The 18,042-nt window shown below is 40.9% G+C and overlaps 1 long non-coding RNA gene across 2 annotated transcripts in view; it reads left to right on the top strand.

The window, feature by feature from the left end:
* Positions 1-17,678, top strand: part of LOC111526499 — a 149,885-nt gene extending 132,207 nt beyond the window's left edge. For both annotated transcript variants that reach the window (XR_002726378.1, XR_002726379.1), the window contains exons 2-3: positions 2,050-2,196; positions 17,595-17,678. This is a non-coding gene — a long non-coding RNA (uncharacterized LOC111526499). The remainder of the gene's footprint in view (positions 1-2,049; positions 2,197-17,594) is intronic.
* The last annotated feature ends 364 nt before the right edge of the window (positions 17,679-18,042 follow it).

The raw sequence follows: 18,042 nt of genomic DNA, 5'->3' as shown, positions 1-18,042 counted from the left end.
TTGAGGTATGTTCCTTTTATACCCAGTTTCTTGAGGATTTTTATCATAAAGGGATGTTGAATTTCATTGAATGCTTTTCGGGAGGCATCTGTTGAAATCATCATATGGTTTTTGTCTTTTATTCTATTAATGTGATGTATTGATTTGCATATGTTGAACCATTTTTGCATCCCTGGGGTGAATCCCACCTGATCATGGTAAATGATCATTTCAATGTGATGTTGACTGCGGTTTGATGGTATTTTGTTGAGGATTTTTGCATCTTTCTTTGTCTTTGGTTTTGGTATGAGGGTAATGATGACCTTGTAGAATAAGTGTGGAAGTATTTCCTTCTTTCTAATTTGTTGGAACAGTTTGAGTAGGATTAGTATTAGTTTTTCTTTAAATGCTTGGTAGAATTCAGTGAAGTCATCAGGTTCTGGGCTTTCTCTAATGAGAGACTTTTTATTGCTACTTCAATCGTGTTACTTTTTATTTGTCTGTTCATGTTCTCTATTTGTTCAATCTTGGTAGGTTGCATGGATGTAGGAGAGCAACCCTTTCATCTAGGTTTTCCAATTTATTGTTGTACAGTTGTTCATAATAGTCTCTAATGAGCCTTTTTATTCCATGGTACCAGTTGTAATGCCTTCTTTTCTGTCTCTGATTTTATTTATTTGAGTCTTCTGTCCTTGTTTCTTAGCTTGGGTAAATGTTTGTCAATTTTGTTTATCTTTTTAAAAAGCCAACTTTTAATTTCATTAATCTTTGGTGGTTTATTGTCTCAATGTTATTTATTTATACTCTGATCTTTATTATTTGTCTCCATCTACTAATTTTGGGTTTAGTTTGTTCTTGCTTTTCTAGTTCTCTAAGAAAATGTTGATGAGATTGTGTAAACTAGAACTCTCATATATTACTGATGGGAGTGCAAAATGATACAACCACTTCTGAAAAATGTTTCATAGTTCTTACAGAGTTTAACAGAGGCAGAATGTTGAGCTCATTTATTTGCATTTTCCTTCTCTCTGGGATCTCCTCAGCCTGTAAGTTGGGCAAAAGGTCCACTCACTTTATGTTCCTCTAAATATCCACTTTCTGCTAGGTTTCTCAGTAGTTTCGCCCTGTGCTTCCTAAAAAACCAGTAGGTGTCTCAAACGGAAAAGTGGTACAAAATGTCTGACTTGCCTCCATTTTATTTCTCTTTTCCCTTAAGATCATGGCCTCTCATGTCCTGGCTGCCTTGGTAGTCCTCCAAAGCCTTTAAACAAGTTTTAAAAATAACTTTTGTCCAACTATTCTAGTTGTACTCAATGAGAAATTGGTCTGCTGGAAGCTAGTCCCTCAGAGCCAGAACTGAGAATTCTTCTTTAAACCCATACAAGCCAACCCCCATCAGGGCCTGACACTCATGTCCATCCTGAGATTTGGAGTGACTTCTTCCTGTATTGTTGCCCCAGAATGTTGTCTTGTTTCACAGGGCTTTGCAAAGGGCCTGTGTTAATCTGAGGTTGTTTCTTGGACATTTTCTACCTCTGTTCCAGCTGAAATCTACATTCATTACATCCTGGTTTTCATTCAGGCAGCTTTAGAAGGTATTGTTTCACTGTCTACCCACAGGGAGCTCATTAACCTAGTTAACTCTATGATTTGTATTACAGCAAAAAGGTGCCTTCACTAGGAAATAACCTAATGATTACTGCCTTCACTTGTCCACTAAATTGGATTTGTGTCTTCTCGCTTCTTGAATTTTAGGTAAACTAGCTGAATAATAAATGTGAGAACCCTATATGTAAGCATATGGAAGTCTCAGTATTCAGGGATGTGATTCTTTTAGTCCTCTCAGAAGGGGGAACAGTTAATAATAAATGCTTTTAAAGTTCTATAGTAAATTTTGGTTAAACAGTGCAAATCGAGTATTCCTAAACCTAATTGGAAGCCTCATGGAGGGGGAAGAAACCTCTTTTGTACAAACTTCTGCCAAGGATTGGAAAAGAGATTCATTTTAAAGGCTTCCCAAGAGAGGATTGAAGACATAAAGTTCTTGATGTTTTGTTTTTTTCTCAACAGCTTACAAGAGCAGTGATTCCCAGGCTTTCTCAGCAATGTACCCCATTTCCTGACATTTACGGCTGAAGGTGAATTTTTCCTTTTGCAAGGAGAAAATTTTGGTGGAGAATTATCCAACAAGAAAAGGACCTGTGGCTATTAAGACAGGTAAGTCTTTTACATAGAGTATGGAGAGGGAAGTAACTTATGGAAAAAATGTTAAGGAATGTTTCATTTGTTGTAAGTGGGATTCTAGAAATAGTATGTATTTTACGGAATATCAGGACAAGTGATCCTTGTCATCAGTGATCTTCTAATCCTAAATTGCATTCCCAACTCTTCTACTTACCAGCTGAGTCAACTTGGACAAGTGACTTAAATTCTCTGAACCCCAGTTATTTCATCTATAAAATAAAGTTTCATGGGAAAAGGTTTTGTAAATGGGAGAGGACATGTAATACAAAAATGTGGTTATCAGCTAGGTGCAGTGGCTCAGACCTGTAATCCCAGCACTTTGGGAGGCCGAGGTGGGTGGATCACTGGAGGTCAGGAGTTCAAGACCAGCCTGGCTGACATGCTAAAACCCATCTCTACTAAAAATACAAAAGTCAATCAGGTGTGATAGTGGGCACCTGTAGTCCCAGCTACTCAGGAGGCTGAGGCAGGACAATCGCTCTAACTTAGGAGGCAGAAGTTGCAGTGAGCCAAGTTTGTGCCACTGCACTCCAGCCTGGGCAATAGAGTGAGACTCCATCTCAAAAAAAAAAAAAAAAAAAACGGTTATCATTGTTCATTGTTTTGTTGCTATTAGAAAATTCTATGGTAATGGCCTTGCGTCTCATGTTGCTTTTGAGCCATAGAGCTTGGTCCTGTGAGTTTGGGGAACTTTGTCTTCTGAGTGCTGGGAGTGGGAGGCATTCCTCATCTGCCTCCCCTTTAAAAATAACATCATATCAGCCGGGCATGTTGGCTCACGTCTGTAATCCCAGCACTTTGGGAGGCCAAGGTAAGTGAATCACAAGGTCAGGAGGAGTTCAAGAGCAGGCTGGCCAACACGGTGAAACCCCATCTCTACTAAAAATACAAAAACTTAGCTGGGCATGGTAGCAGGTGCCTGTAATCCCAGCTACTCGGGAAGCTGACGCAGGAGAATCGCTTGAACCTGGGAGGCGGAGGTTGCAGTGAGCCGAGATCTCGCCATTGTACTCCAACCTGGGTGACAGTGCAAGACTCTGTTTCTAAATAAATAAATAAATAAATAGCATCATATCATTCTTTTGGCTGCAGATATCTGCCAGTTAATTTTTGTAAGTTGTGGCAAGGGATGGAAGTTAAATATAAGATCAAAGGAAATAAAATAGCAACTACCTATCAACAATGACCTTTTGTGATAACTACCTGTTAATAAAAACTACTCATTAGTTGTCTTAGTTGCTATGATAAGCCTTGTATTGAGTATTTGGTTACTTTATTTCATTAAATTCATATACCAAGCTTTGTAAGATGAGTGTTACCTCTACTATGAGATTTCTCTTGGATTGACAGCACCCCTTAGAGAATAACTTAAAGAAGATAAAAGTCAGTCTGATTTCTTGTAATTTGAGAGGTTTTATTAGATGGTGGGAGTTTGAAGCTTTTAATTTTTTTCTAACTTTTTACAGTGAACACATACGGCTTCTGTAATAATTAAAGTGGTCATTTGAAAATGCATGATGGATTTTTAGAAAATTTTTTCTTAAGCACCTACAGTGAACTAGGTATTATTTTAGAAGTTTGTTCACATCAGTGCATGGAGCTTCATGTTCTAGCATGGGTAAAGATCATAAATAATGCACATAATAAACACGTTACTAGGATATTTGAATCCACTGAGAACATGGAGAAAAGAAAAAGTAACGTAGAGCAAGGGAGGTTTCTTAGTAGGCTGAGAGTGCAAATTGCAGAATGGGCCTCATTGAGGAAAGGCAGGAAGTCAAGAGTTGGCCCTGGGCCTGTTCCAAGTAGAGGAAGCAATGGGTGCAAAGGCCCTAAGGAGGGAATGCAGCTGGGGTGTTCTAGCCACAGCCAGGAGCCAGTGCTGGAGCAGAGTGACCGGGAAGGTCAGATCCACAGGAAATGACGACACTTTTGGTTTAGATGCATAAGATAGGTTGCTTTGTTTTCTTCCTATCTACTTGATTTGTTCTGTTTCCTCTACAGTTAAAGTACACTTACTCTGTCCACCCAACACACAAAAAATACATACATTAGGCCTCTAGCACCATATTAATTTACTAGGAGTGCCATAAGAAATTAGGCAAACAGAGCTTAAAACAACAGAAGTGTATTGTTTCACAGGTCTCTAGGCTAAAAGTTCAAAATCAAGTTAGGGCCATGCTCCCTATGAGACACATCAGAGGGAAACCTTCCTTGGCTCTTCCTGGCTTCTGGTGGTTGTCGGCAATCTTCGGCGTTCCTGGGCCGCAGCTGCATCCCTTCAGTCTCTGCCTTTGTCGTCACCTGGCATTCTCACTGTGTGTCTGTGTCTTCACATGGCTGTCTTCCCTCTTCTTATAAGGACACTAGATATATTGGACCAAGGACCCACCCTACTTCAATGTGACCTCATCTTAAACTAATTACATCTGCAACAGCCCTACTTCCAAATAAGGTCAAATTCAGTGGTACTGCAGGGTCAGGACTTCAGCTTACTTTTTGGGGGATACAATTCAAACCATCACAACTACCTTAAATAATAAGTAATAGACACTACTATTCCCATCTTACAAGTGGAAAAACAGGCTCAGAAAACTCAAATAACTTGCCCAAGATCAGAGTCAGTAATCAAAACAGCCAGGTCGGCTTGACACGATGGCTCACACCTGTAATCCCAGCACTTTCCAGAGGCTGAGGCAGGCGAATCACTTGAGCCGAAGAGTTCGAAACCAGCCTGGGCAACATGGCAAAATCCTGTCTCTACAAAAATCACAAAAAATTAGCTGGGCATGGTGGTGTGTGCCTGTGATGCCAGCTACCCGAGAGACTGAGGTGGGAGCATCACTGAAGCCAGGGAGGTTGAAGCTGCAGTGAGCTGAGATTTTACCACTGTACCTCTCACTGCCTGGGTGACAGAGTGAGACCCAGTTTGTCTCAAAAACGAACAAACAAAAAAAGCAGAACAACAACAAAACACACAGCAACAACAAAGAAACAAAAAACCCAGCCAGGTCTAGGCCAGGCATGGTGGTGGTACCTGGAGTCCCCGCCACTCAGGAGGCTGAGGTGGGAGGATCATCAGTGTGATTTCACCATGCCGCTTATACGCTGCTAGGGCCATGATATCAGGCTGGAGCTGACAAGGCACTGCCCTGACCCAGGGTAGGGGTTGCACATATACGATGTTGCAGTCCCTGTCCAAATTGCTTAACTCCAAGAGAGCTCACAATTGATATTCTACCTTAGCTTTCCTATCAGAAGCCACTCCTCCTTCTAGCATGACAGACGTAGGAAATAAATGCTTTTTTCCTCTTTTAGGAAGTTTTCCAGGGAAGTAATACTGTAATTTTAAAAACATATGTAGAACATTTTGTGACAGAATTAAATGATTTTTTTTCTCATATAGCATAGAAAAAAAGAGTGTGTCTGGTGTGTGTGTGTGTGCGTGTGTGTGTGTGTGTGTATGATTCCCTGAGTCTATTGGTTTCTTGCAATAGAATTAGGGGATTTGGGCCAGGCACGGTGGCTCACACCTGTAATCTCAGCACTTTGGGAGGCCAAGGAGGGCGGATCACCTGAGGTCAGGAGTTCAAGACCAGCCTGATCAACATGGAGAAACCCCGTCTGTACTAAACATACAAAAATTAGTTGGGCATGGCGGCGCATGCCTGTATTCCCAGCTACTCGGGAGGCTGAGGCAGGAGAATCGCTTGAACCCAGGACGCGGAGGTTGCGGTGAGCCAAGATCGCGCTGTTGCACTCCAGTCTGGGCGACAAGAGCAAAACTCCGTCTCAAAAAATAAAATGAAAAGAATTAGGGGATTTTGAAAGCCTTGAATATATTTTGGCTTTTCATTATGTTTAAAGATTCCCTCCTAACATGCAGCCGTCTAGCCATTTGTATTCCTTGGCCTGCAGCCGCATCACTGCAGTCAACTCCAGAGCCTTATTTTAGGCACGGTCTTGAGGGCTGCACCCGAGAAAAGGAAAGCTACACCAAAACAGAGCTGAGCACTTTTCCATGCCTGCACACGCACATGGTGTAGAGGGACATCCTGGGTCAGGCTTAAGGTAGAAGAAGCGACCACTGTCGGTCATGCTAGAGAAATGTCTAAATCCTGGTCAAAGAAAGCAAGTGTTGTGTTAAGTCTGGGAGGTGAGACAAAGCCATATTAGGAAAACCATGCCTGACCTCAAACCGGGAAGATTCGAGGTTTTTCATGAAGTAGAACATGAGGCAAGGTGAGTGGTTCGGAGGCTGATTGTGAGGGCTTCCGGGGTCTGTTTGTCCATGGCTCTGACTGTGCCATGTTGGGGTGAAAGGGGAAGTTGTCAGGTGAGACTGGGCAGCCCCCATCTGCTTTTCCTCAGTTTGCATTCAGCCATGTTTTTGTTTACATGGGCTTGTAGTTTCCTTTCAAGCTCCTTTTTTTTAACCTCTGTTCTAAATGTGTTTTTATTCCCTCTAAGCTTTTGGGCTTTTCTTTGCACTTAACAGCAGATTGCTTTGGATCTTCATCTGAGTATAAACAAGGGGGGAAAAAAGCTGCCTCTCCTCTAAAGATCCTCCTGCTCTCTGTTAACATTTCTTTCTTTTTTCTTTTCCCCCCAAGACAGAGTCCTCTCTGTCGCCCAGGCTGGAGTGTAATGGCGCGATCTCAGCTCACTGCAACCTCCACCTCCCAGGTTCAAGTGATTCTCGTGCCTCAGCCTCCTGAGTAGCTGGGACTACAGGCATGTGCCACCATGCCCAGTTAATTTTTGTATTTTTAGTAGAGATGGAGTTTCATCATGTTGGCCACGTTTGTCTCAAATTCCTGGCCTCAGGTGATCCACTTACCTCAGCCTCCTAAAGTGCTGGGTTTATAGGCGTGAGCCACACCTGGCCAACATTTATTTTCTTTGTCCTGAAAGTGTGTGGAAATGGCAAGGTCATCATATTCTTCTAGTGAATTAAAACAACCCTTAGTCTTTGTCTGATGTCACCGCCACCAAATGCCACTCCTTGGGACATACCTCCGTCACACAGGTCTGGCTGGGGTTCTAGAGTCTAGTTAACACAGGTCTCCTCGATTGCCTTTTGGTTATCTAGCTGGCACTTTGTAGCTGCAGATAAATAGTTGCTGCTCTTGCTACTACTGCAGCTGTTGATTGTGAAGTTAGACTACATGGGCCAGGCAAATCTGGGGTCATTGGTTTGAATTACTTCTCTGCTACCAACATTCCGGTAAGTACTCGGCTTTTCACAGGAAAGTCCTGAAGATGACTGATACTGGAATTTAAAGACTTATTTAATCCCTCTTATCACTATGGAATGGAAACAAGATCCTCCTTTTTCCCCAATAGTGGTAGATTGTTGAGCAATGAGAAATAATTAGTCCTTTAATTATAACACTTTTTAAAATATTCAGGTGAAATTCACATTGCATGAAATTAAACATTTTAAAGTGAACAATTCAGTGGCATTTAGTATATTCACACTGTTTTGCAACCATCACCTCCATCTCTTTCCAAAACATTTTCATCACCCCAGAATAAAACACTGTACCCATTAAGCAGTTACTCCCCATTTCCCCCTCCCAGCAGCCACTGGCAACCACCAATCTTTCTGTCTCTATGAATTTACCTTTTCTAGATATTTTATATAAATGAAATTGTACAATCTGTGATGTTTTGTGGCTGGTAAAATGCTTAATTGTTATTACCAATCATTTATTTTTTTCAATCTTCTCCTGTCATTATGCTGGGAGAGCTGGGGTGCTATGGGAATATTAATATCTTTCTAATTAGGACCTCCAAAAAGAAAACCCCTTCAGAACACCTGCTTCACTTTAGTTGCTGGTAGGCTTCTCTTCATGAGACAGGTAGCAGTTTAGAATTTAGGTACTTAATCTGCAAGGATATGGAAAATTTGACTTTACCTTATTTCACTTCCATCATGGGGCTCAATCCCCCTGGGCACCCTCTCTCCCCACCCCTGACTTATGTCATTGTTCTAGTGGTCTGAACTCCAGTTTATCCCATCATCCAGATGAACCTGTAATTGATATTTTGGCATTGGGATAGCTAGAGATTATATTGCTAGCCTAGGCAACAAAGCAGTCTCTCCCAAGGGAGTTAAATGATACTAGCCGTTGAAGATGAAAATTTGAGGAATACTTTACACTGTCATCTCTTGGGAAGGCTGATCACACCCATCCCTCCTTTCTTCTGTCCTTGGTGAAATAAAGGCTGCTCCGGGAGGGCTCTGGGATACAGACAGCAGAGGCTTGAAATAAGATTCCTCTCTCCATCTGCCAGACGTAACCCAAGATGAGTTGCGCAGATGAAGCTGGCAGAGAAATGGGAAACTGGATGGCAAACGAGGTTCTGAGGGGACCGAAATTCTAGTTAAATCCTTTTGTGATGGTAGAAGAGCTCTTGGTCTCATAATACAGAACTTAAGAATTAGGTTGGTGTAGTGCTAGTGGTTCAGCAAATGCAGCCTCTCTGCAAGTCTCTTTTCTGTAGACTTCCTGGGAGTGTAGTGTTATGAACAGGTGCCACGGAACCACAGTTAAACACAGGACAAATGATGACTTGTCTCCATCAAATATGATTACTGTATACCATACTATATGCTAGGGAGGACTGAATCATCAACTCTGTGCTCTAAGATATCTGTTCCAGGAGCTTGAAAACAGCAACTTTAGAGTAACTAGTTTGACAAGCAATAGCAGAGAGATGAGGATGGGGTAGGGGCGTTTTGTTGATTCCTTTCCTCTTCCCTCCCTCCATTAACATGCATGGAACTTTTTACATACCAGACATTGTGCCGAGAGGTGAGGATATGAAGTAATCATACTGTTATACTGTTCAGGAGTTCATGGTCACTTCCTCCTTCCTGTCACATCTCTGTTGCCTCAGGTTCTCCTGCTCTTAACAGAGAACTGTAAGTAGTTGTATCTTGTCTGTCCTCCATGATAGGAAGTAGCTTCTAAAAGCCATGGTGCCAGGCACAGTGGCCCATGCTTGTCATCCCAGCACTTTGGGAGGCCATCGTGGGAAGATTGCATGAGCCCAGGAGTTCAAGACTAGCCTGAGCAGCATAGTGAGACCTCATCTCTAACCATAAATTTTTAGAAAATTAGCCAGGCATGATGGCGCACCCCTACGGTCCCAGCTACTCACAGGGAGACTGGAGTGGGAGGATGGCTTGAGCTTAGAGGGTTGAGCCTGCAGTGAGCCATGATCATGCCACTGCACTCCAGCCTGGGCAACAGAACAAGACCCTATCAAAAAAAGAAAAACAAAAATAAACAAACAAACAAAAACCAGAGCCTCTGAATTTGCCATTGAACCTTTGAATCTAGCATTGCCCTAGCAAATACTTAGTGCATTGCAATGGGAATTGAACTTTATCAAATTGAATTCAGATATGTAAACAGATAACTGGGTAAAGTGTGATTAGTGATATTTGAGAGAGTTTTGTACAGAGTGCTAGGGAACACAAAGGGCAGCATAAACAACAGCCACAGGGGCCTCCCAGAGGTGTCATTCGAGCTGTCTTGAAAGATGAGAAGGTGTTTGCCAGACACACACAATCTCCACAGGTCACACGTATGTGAACATGTGTCTTAGGAGAGGCCCTTGGATCCTCTCAATCCTGTCCTTTCTTTCGTTTATGTAACTTTAGAAAAATGAGTGTTTGATTCACCACAGCGTTGGATCAAGCCCACAGACACTACAGGCTTTTCTTCTAGCAAATAATCATGTTAGTGAATCTCGGGGATAAAGTCAAAAAATACCCCCAACCAACCAACCAAACAAACAAAAGCTGTTGAATTTATTACCCCTATTTACAATGCCCATTTTAATCTTTTTCCTTATTAAAATAATTTTTTTTCTTCTAAATTGGCCCAAGTGAAGACAAGATTTCATTCCCATGATCCTTTCATCGTCTCAACAGACACGCGCTGAATGCCTCCCATGGATAAGGCACTGCTCCGGACTCTAGGCTCACAAAGAACAAACAGCAAGACAGTTTCTTCTCCCACGGAGACCAAAAATTGACACCAAACAGAAAGCTAAAGTCAGCACGGAAAATATGCTCCACTAGTATTTACTGTTAAAGCATAATCTAGTGTTTACATACATGCACACAGAATAAGTATTAAGCTTCTTGAAATAAATCACTAATTCTAAACCGCAGTTCAGAGTCCAAGGGACAATGAAGAAGGCTGTCCTGTGACCGGAAGATTTACCAGGAAAAGGAAAAAGCATCCTTAGTCTAAACTTCACTGGGCGCATATTTTAAGAAGCCTCAGAAAGTTCATTCCATGCAGAAAAACATCCCGCAAAAGGAGCATTTAAAAGAGAACTTAAATTTTATATTAAGGACTTGGATATGCTTATGTATTTTTAAAAATCTGTATCATTTTATTTTCATTTCTGTATGGTAAATTTTGGTGTTTTATAGAACTGGAACCCCAATTTCTAATAATTCTTATTATTGGTCTAATAACACAACTTAAGAATTAGGAGACAAGGACGTGGTTTACCAAGGCTTGACATGCTTGGCCCATCTAGGAACTACTTAGTGCTTGAGTTGGGGAGGGCCTATGATAGATGAGATTGCTCATCCTGATGCTGCCAATTCCAAATGCCCATCTTCTCTTGTCCATCTCTTCTGATCAATAGCTTAGCTATCCTTAAAGGATAAAGTCAACACTAACCCAGTTTATTCTCTGACACCTCCCCTTCCCGGAAGTGGGTGTTTTATTTTTTCCCTCCAGACTCCTACAGCAGCTCATTTATATCTGTTTAACCTCTCTCTCTGTCTCTCTCTCTCTCTCTCCCCCCTTCTCCTCTCTCTCTCTCTCTTTCACACACACACACACACAGAGAGAGGGAGAGGTTAACATTTTCCACTTGGCTTATAATTTTTGGTAAATATGTCATATCCTCTACTAAGTGACCATCTCCTTGGAGTCAGTGCTATTTTCCTTCATTTCTTTATATCTCATTTCCTCCACCCTCATCCGAATACCTATCTCAATATTAAACCATAATGGGCTGGGTGTGGTGGCTCACGCCTCTAATCCCAGTACTTCAGGAGGCCGAGGCGGGTGGATCACCTAAGGATGTGCATCATTTAAAGAGTTCAAAACCAGCCTTACCAACATGGTGAAACCCCATGTCTACTAAAAATACAAAAATTAGGCAGGTGTGGTGGCATGCACCTGTAGTCCCAGTTACTCGGGAGGCTGAGGCATGAGAATTGCTTGAACCTGGGAGGCAGAGGTTGCAGTGAGCCAAGATAATGCCATTACACTCTAGCCTAGGCAATGGGGGTAAGACACTGTCAAAAAAAAAAAAAAAAGAAAAGAAAAGAAAAAAAAAAACCATAATGGACACTCAGCTGTAACTCAGTGACTTCAGTGATTGGGATTTCAGCCTAGATAAATGTATGCAAGAATGTCTGCCTCTCTTCCCACTGGCATTATCCATAGCATAATTCCTTAAACATTATTTCCCAAAGTAGGTTCCATGGAATATTCTAAGGAATATTTAAAAAGTATTTCATACTTTGGGAGATTCTGAATTAAACAAAGTTAAATAGGATTTTTTATTGTAGGATATATTAGTCTGTTCTCACATTTAGGTCATGCTGATGTAAGAGGTGGGTTTCTATGGCCTTGGTCAGCTATGGCCTTGGTCAGCTCTGTCCCTGTGACTTTGCAGGGTATAGCCCTTTTCTAGCTGCTTTCACGGGCTGGCACTGAGCGTCTGCAGCTTTTCCAGGCACGTAGTGCAAGCTGTCTGTGAATCTACCATTCTGGGATCCGGAGGCCAGTGGACCTCTCCTCACAGCTCCACTAGGCAGTGCCCCAGTGGGGATTCTGTGTGGAGGGAGTCCAACCCTACATTTCCCTTCCACATTGCTCTAGCAGAGGTGCTCTGTGAGGGCTATAAAAAATAAACAAGCGCACTATCCTAAGAACAGCATGGGGGAACCACCCCCATGATCCAATCACCTACCAGATCTCTCGCTAGATACATGGATTGCAATTCAAGATGAGGTTTTCATGAGGACACAGCCAAACCGTATCACAGGATTTCTCAAATTTTAGACATTGAGGAGATTAAGTGAATAATGTATCCCACAGTTATTTGACCAGAGAAACCTTGATAATTTTCCTAGAATGTGTATTCATTTTCTATTGGCACTGTAACAAAGTACCATAAACGCAGTGGCTTAAAACAACACAAATTGTAGTTCTAGAGGTCAGAAGTCTCAAATGAGTCAGCAGTCCTGGCTCCTTCTGGAGACTCTAGGGGAGAATCCCTTTCCTTGTGTTTTTCAGCTTCTAGAGGTCACCTGCCTTCCTAAGCTTGTGGCCCCTTCCTCATTCTTCAAAAACAGCCGCAAAGCATCTTCCAGTCTTCCTCTGTCCCTCCCTCTCTTTGTTCCTCCCTGTCTCCCTCCCTCTCTCTCTGTGACCTCTGCTTCTACCATCACATCCTCTCCTGTGATTCTGACATTTCTGTCTCCCTCTTATAAAGACCCTTGTGAATACACTGGGCCCACCCAGATAATCCAGGCTCATCTTCCCACTGCAACATCCTTAACTTCAGCACATCTGATCCCCTGTTCACAGTTCTGGGAATTGGAAAGTGGATGTCTTTGGAGAGTCATTATTCTACCCACCCCAGGACATGTGTTCTGCAGCAGCACTGCCTGCAATCAGGGCGTTCACCTCCAATCTGAGACCTGTGTGGAACGCCCAACCACCATGTACAACATTATTTCTAAGGGAAAGTGAATTCTGAGTTGTGGAACAAAACAAATGAACATCTGTGATACACAGCCATGGATAAACTGTGAACTCTTTTTATAGTAACCTTGGCAGTGATAACAAAATAAAGACAAGTAAAGGCTTTCTTGTACATAAATCTGCTAAAACTCCCTTCTCTCAGTCCCAGATGTAGAGCTCTTGTTTTCACAATACATCAGACAAATTGTGTGCTAGAACTGCCCAGAAGAAGTATTTTCTGTCAAAGTCAAGACCTTTTAAACTGTGTATAAATATGAACCTACTGTACACTGAACTAAGAACAAACTCATCATTTTGTGATAAGTTTACTCTTTATTCAAGAAGGTATACTGGCCAGGCGCAGTGGCTCATGCCTATAATCCCAGCACTTTGGGAGGGCGAGGCAGGTGGATCACTGAGGTCAGGAGTTTGAGTCCAGCCTGGCCAACATGGCAAGACCCCGTCTCTCCTAAAAATACAAAAATTAGCTAGGTGTGGTGGCGCATGCCTGTAATCCCACCTGCTAGGGAGGCTGAGGTGGAAGAGTTGTTCGGACCTGGGAGGCAGAGGTTGTAGTGAGCCGAGATCACGCCACTGCACTCCAGCCTGAGTGGCAACAGAGCAAGCCTCCATCTCAAAAAAAAAAAAAAAAAAAAAAAAAAGAAGAAGAAGAAGAAGGTATACTGTGCTGGGAATTTTAACTTTTAACTATGTCATGCCCAGTGCCCAATAGATTTCAGCAACATGTATCTAATCCTATAGTCACTAAGTAGGGCATGATACAAATGTGAAATCTGATGTGAAGACTTGTGGGAAGAGGTTCATGATGAGGAGGTTCATGAGTAGAGAAATGAAATGAGAGTTGAAAGAACTCAGACCAAGAGTTAGAGAAAGGATTAAAGTCTAACATGTATCATATCATGAAAATTTTGTTTTAAAATAAGCTTTGGGAAAAACAAAAACAAAACAAAAAAAAAACACAAGCATTGTCCCATGCAGAAGAAACGAAGTACTCAAAGGAAGATCCTGGATTTTAAGTAGAATGTGTAGAATGATCTGAAAAAAAGTGAACTTTTCCTTGCAAAACACAGGCATGAAAGAACTTTGAAATTCCACATAGATTCACGGTATTTGAAATTAAATGGAATGAGATAAGATTGATTAATATTAGCTTCTCTTCACCCCACACAGACAACACTTAACACAAGACTATGAGTTCCTCCATGGCAGGGGCAGTGTCTGATTCATCTTTGAGTGCCCAGCCGATTAGTCCATTCTCATGCTCCTAATAAAGACATACCCAAGACTGGGTAATTTATAAAGAAAAAGTGGTGTAATGGACTTACAGTTCCCTTTGAATGGGGAGGCCTCAGAATCATGGTGGAAGACAAAGGAAGAACAAAGGGATGTTTCACATGGCAACAGGCAAGAGAGAGTGTGCAGGGTCACTCCGCTGTATAAAACCATCAGTTCTCATGAGACTTATTCATTATCAATGAGAACAGCATGGGAAAAACCTGCCCCCATGATTCAGTTACCTCCCACCGGGTCCGTGGCGTGACACGTGGGGATTATTACAATTTAAGGTGAGATTTGTGGTGGGGGACACAGAGCCAGACCATATCACCAGCCCCAGGATACACCATGTAAAATGATCAAAGTTTGTTATCATAGCATTGATTCATTTGGGGGAGACTATTTAAAAGAAATTGGCAAAATAAAGGGTGTATGAGAAAAGAAAAATAAAAAGTATGGTATACAGTAGACTGTAGAGATTTTCAGAGGACATGTCTAGAGATTTTCTTCCTTCCCAAATTGTTCATTTCACTCCAGCATATAATTTTCCCCCAAAAAACATATGCAGTATGAGTAGAGAATGACAAAAGTATATTGAGATTCAGATGTTGATATTAAGTTATGAGAATCATTCTTCAACAAAATTGCAAATTGCTACTTGTTGTATACCCAGTGTCATACACATAATCAATCTCAGAGACTCACAAATAGCCAAACTGGTGTATACGCAGTCAAAGAATGCTGATAGGCTACTGTGTTTTATTTAGAAGATCAGGAAGAAGAGTTTCTGTTTTTTTATATTGCAATGCTGGATCATCCTCCATCCTGCTTTTGTTGAGGTTGTAAAATCACTGAGAACAGACTATGACTTCTTTTTCTATCCTCTGTTTGTCTAGTTTGATATTGTGGGCTTTGTGGGCACTCAGTGAGTAGATGATGACTTGGATTAAATGGAAAAATACAATAAGAGCACTATAAAAGTCAGCATAGGTAGGCATAAAATGATTAGGAATACATTCTTTTTACATAGTGAACTATATTGATGTATTTTCCTATCTCTTTACTAATATTCCATTATTAGAAGGGTCCATTGTAAAGGACAAAGTCACAGGCAAGGCTTTGTGGTATACAGTGGCAAAAGATTCTATAAAAGAAAACGTGTAACTGATTCCAGACCAATCCAACAGAGGGCATTTGTAAGCCAGGCCCAGGAAATTTCATTCAAAAGCAATAATGTCCCATTCACAGCAATATGACAGTGGTAAAAACAAAAGTAGTGAAGCTTCAAAATACCCAATTATCTAGGGTGATGGGATTTAAGGTGAGCAACATGGAGCAATTAAGCCAAGGAAGTATCTAAGAGATACATAAAAGGAATCAAAATTGAATAAGGAACATGATCTGAATGTTTGCATCACCCCCTAAAATTAATATGTTAAGATGCTAACCCTCAAGGTGATAGGATGTACAGCCTTTTGGGGGTGATTAGGTCATGAGGCAGAGACCTTATAGATGGGATTAATGTTTTTATGAAGGAGACCCAAGAGAGTTCCCTCATACCTTCTGCCACATGAAGACACAGCGAGAGGGCACCATCTAAGAACTGGAAATTGGACCTTACCAGACACCGAATCTTCTGGAGCCTTGGAATTTCCAGCCTCCAGAACAGTGAGAAATACATACATTTCTGTTGTTTATAAGCAACCCAATCTGTGGCATTTTGTTATAGCAGCCCAGATGGGTGGAGACACATGGGACATATAGTTCTCTGGAAGTGGATTGACTCTCTCCAGTACTTTGAACCTCTGGGATAGATCTGGCCAACTCCAAATGGAGATACTACATTTATGCGGAGACTGTGTCGTCGCAGCAGTAAATTCAGTAATATTAAGAGAGGGATAGAAGTAATACATTTAGGACTTTTAAAAGTGAGACACTTTTTGTAATGTTAATAGAAAGTATTGAGTTAGATATTTTCTACTCGAGATTCTTCATGGATAATGTGAGTCCTTTAAAAGATTAAGACTTTGGAATGGGAGAGGTCAATAAAATGATATTTTGAGTTTGAGGAAATACTTTATACTGTGATGTGCAAGTAGGAGGACACATGGCTTGCTTAATACAAACAACCAGCGTTCCAGAATACGGGAGTTTCCAGGCTTAGAGGGGAGGGCAGTCAGAACATGGCTATAAATAAATATGCAGGGAAAAGATGCATCAATGCTTCATGGCAAGGTATTGTAAGAAATAGCTGTAAAAGCTACACAAATTCCAAAAGTCAGAAGTTTGAAGTTTATGGAAATGCAGAGAAATGAATGCTTCAAAAATGTGGTTAGTCCTAGAAAAAGTATAAGAAAGGTTAAAAAAAAAAAAAAAGACATGAAGGTATTAAAACAATTTAGGTAATTACTCATATCAAGTAGGAAGGTGGGTCTTAAAGAAACCTATGGGCATATGCTAGAAAAGCACATGGAATTTAATTTTTCTAAGGAAACAAAACTTAAAATGGAAATGTTTCATAACTGAAAATACAGGAGGACAAAAATTGACCTTATATAAATGTAAATGTTTCAGAAATTATTTTTGCCTTTGGTCGTGAATGCAGGATATATTTTCCTAATAAACAACCTCTGTAAGAATGAGTGTCTGTGAAAACTTTTGAGTTATTGGGAAAATAATGAAGGAAAAATAGAAAACATTATTATTATCCTGTTTTATCAGCCTGTTCTCTTATCCTAAGAATATGATGAGAAATTATACTGTAATAACAGAATACAAATATTTGAGTAATTGAGATCATTTTGAAATAGAATAGATGCGATGTGAGAGGGTTGTAAGTTTGGCAAGATATATTTTTCTTACAAGTAGTTTAGGGATTAAGTAGTTTCATTCAGTATAAACATTGCCTCTGTTAATACTAAAAAGGGAAGTGTCCCTGAAGTAACCCTACCTTTCTTTTTCAGGTGGGAGGAATACAATAAATTTCTCCATCAGGATAAGGGTCAGGAATTTGATGGAGACTGTAATTCAGTGAATGTGCAGTTTTTAGAAAGTGTGAAAAGCAATAATAATGTCAGTGTTTTATTACAGGTATCACTCTCTTTCCTCCATCTCTTCCATTTTTTTTTGCATATTATGTGATGAACATGATGAAAGGTAATGGACTTTCTTCCACAGAAATGGAGGACACAGGACAGAATTGATAATGGTGGGACACTCCCCCTGCCAATTTCATAAGCTCTGTGCTCATAGATTTGCATGCTGTACTTTTTATTTCAGTGACGTTTAACAAAGTCATGGCCATGGAGGAAATTAAACTTACAAAGAACGTCCATAATGAGGCTGTGAGTGCTGATATTTCAGGTATGGTACAAAGTGGTGACTCTGAGTTGCAAATTAACGAGGCAGAAGCCCTCCATTCTATATTCTTTTTAGTGTAGAAAAATACCTGGATTTACCAATAGATAAATTGTACAATAACCTCATCTGTCTAGGACACATCAAAGCACCCAGATATAAGCAAAAACAGAAGCTAAGCAGCTTAAACAGATGCCATCCGTCCTCTGCACTGAACTCCTTTTAGGCTCTTGTTCAGCATCTAGTGACTCTGTCTTTACGTATAATTCTACCATGCTTGATTATCTAATTTTCTATCTCATGAGCACAAGAAGCAATAAATTAGAAAGGAGAAGCAATTACGAAAATCAGACTCACCAAACTAATAAGA

The sequence above is a fragment of the Piliocolobus tephrosceles genome, chromosome 3, assembly GCF_002776525.5.
Source record: "Piliocolobus tephrosceles isolate RC106 chromosome 3, ASM277652v3, whole genome shotgun sequence".
Taxonomy (NCBI): Eukaryota; Metazoa; Chordata; class Mammalia; order Primates; family Cercopithecidae; genus Piliocolobus; species Piliocolobus tephrosceles.
The sequence above is the reverse complement of the archived record's forward strand: the minus strand, read 5'-3'. Positions and strand labels throughout refer to the sequence as shown.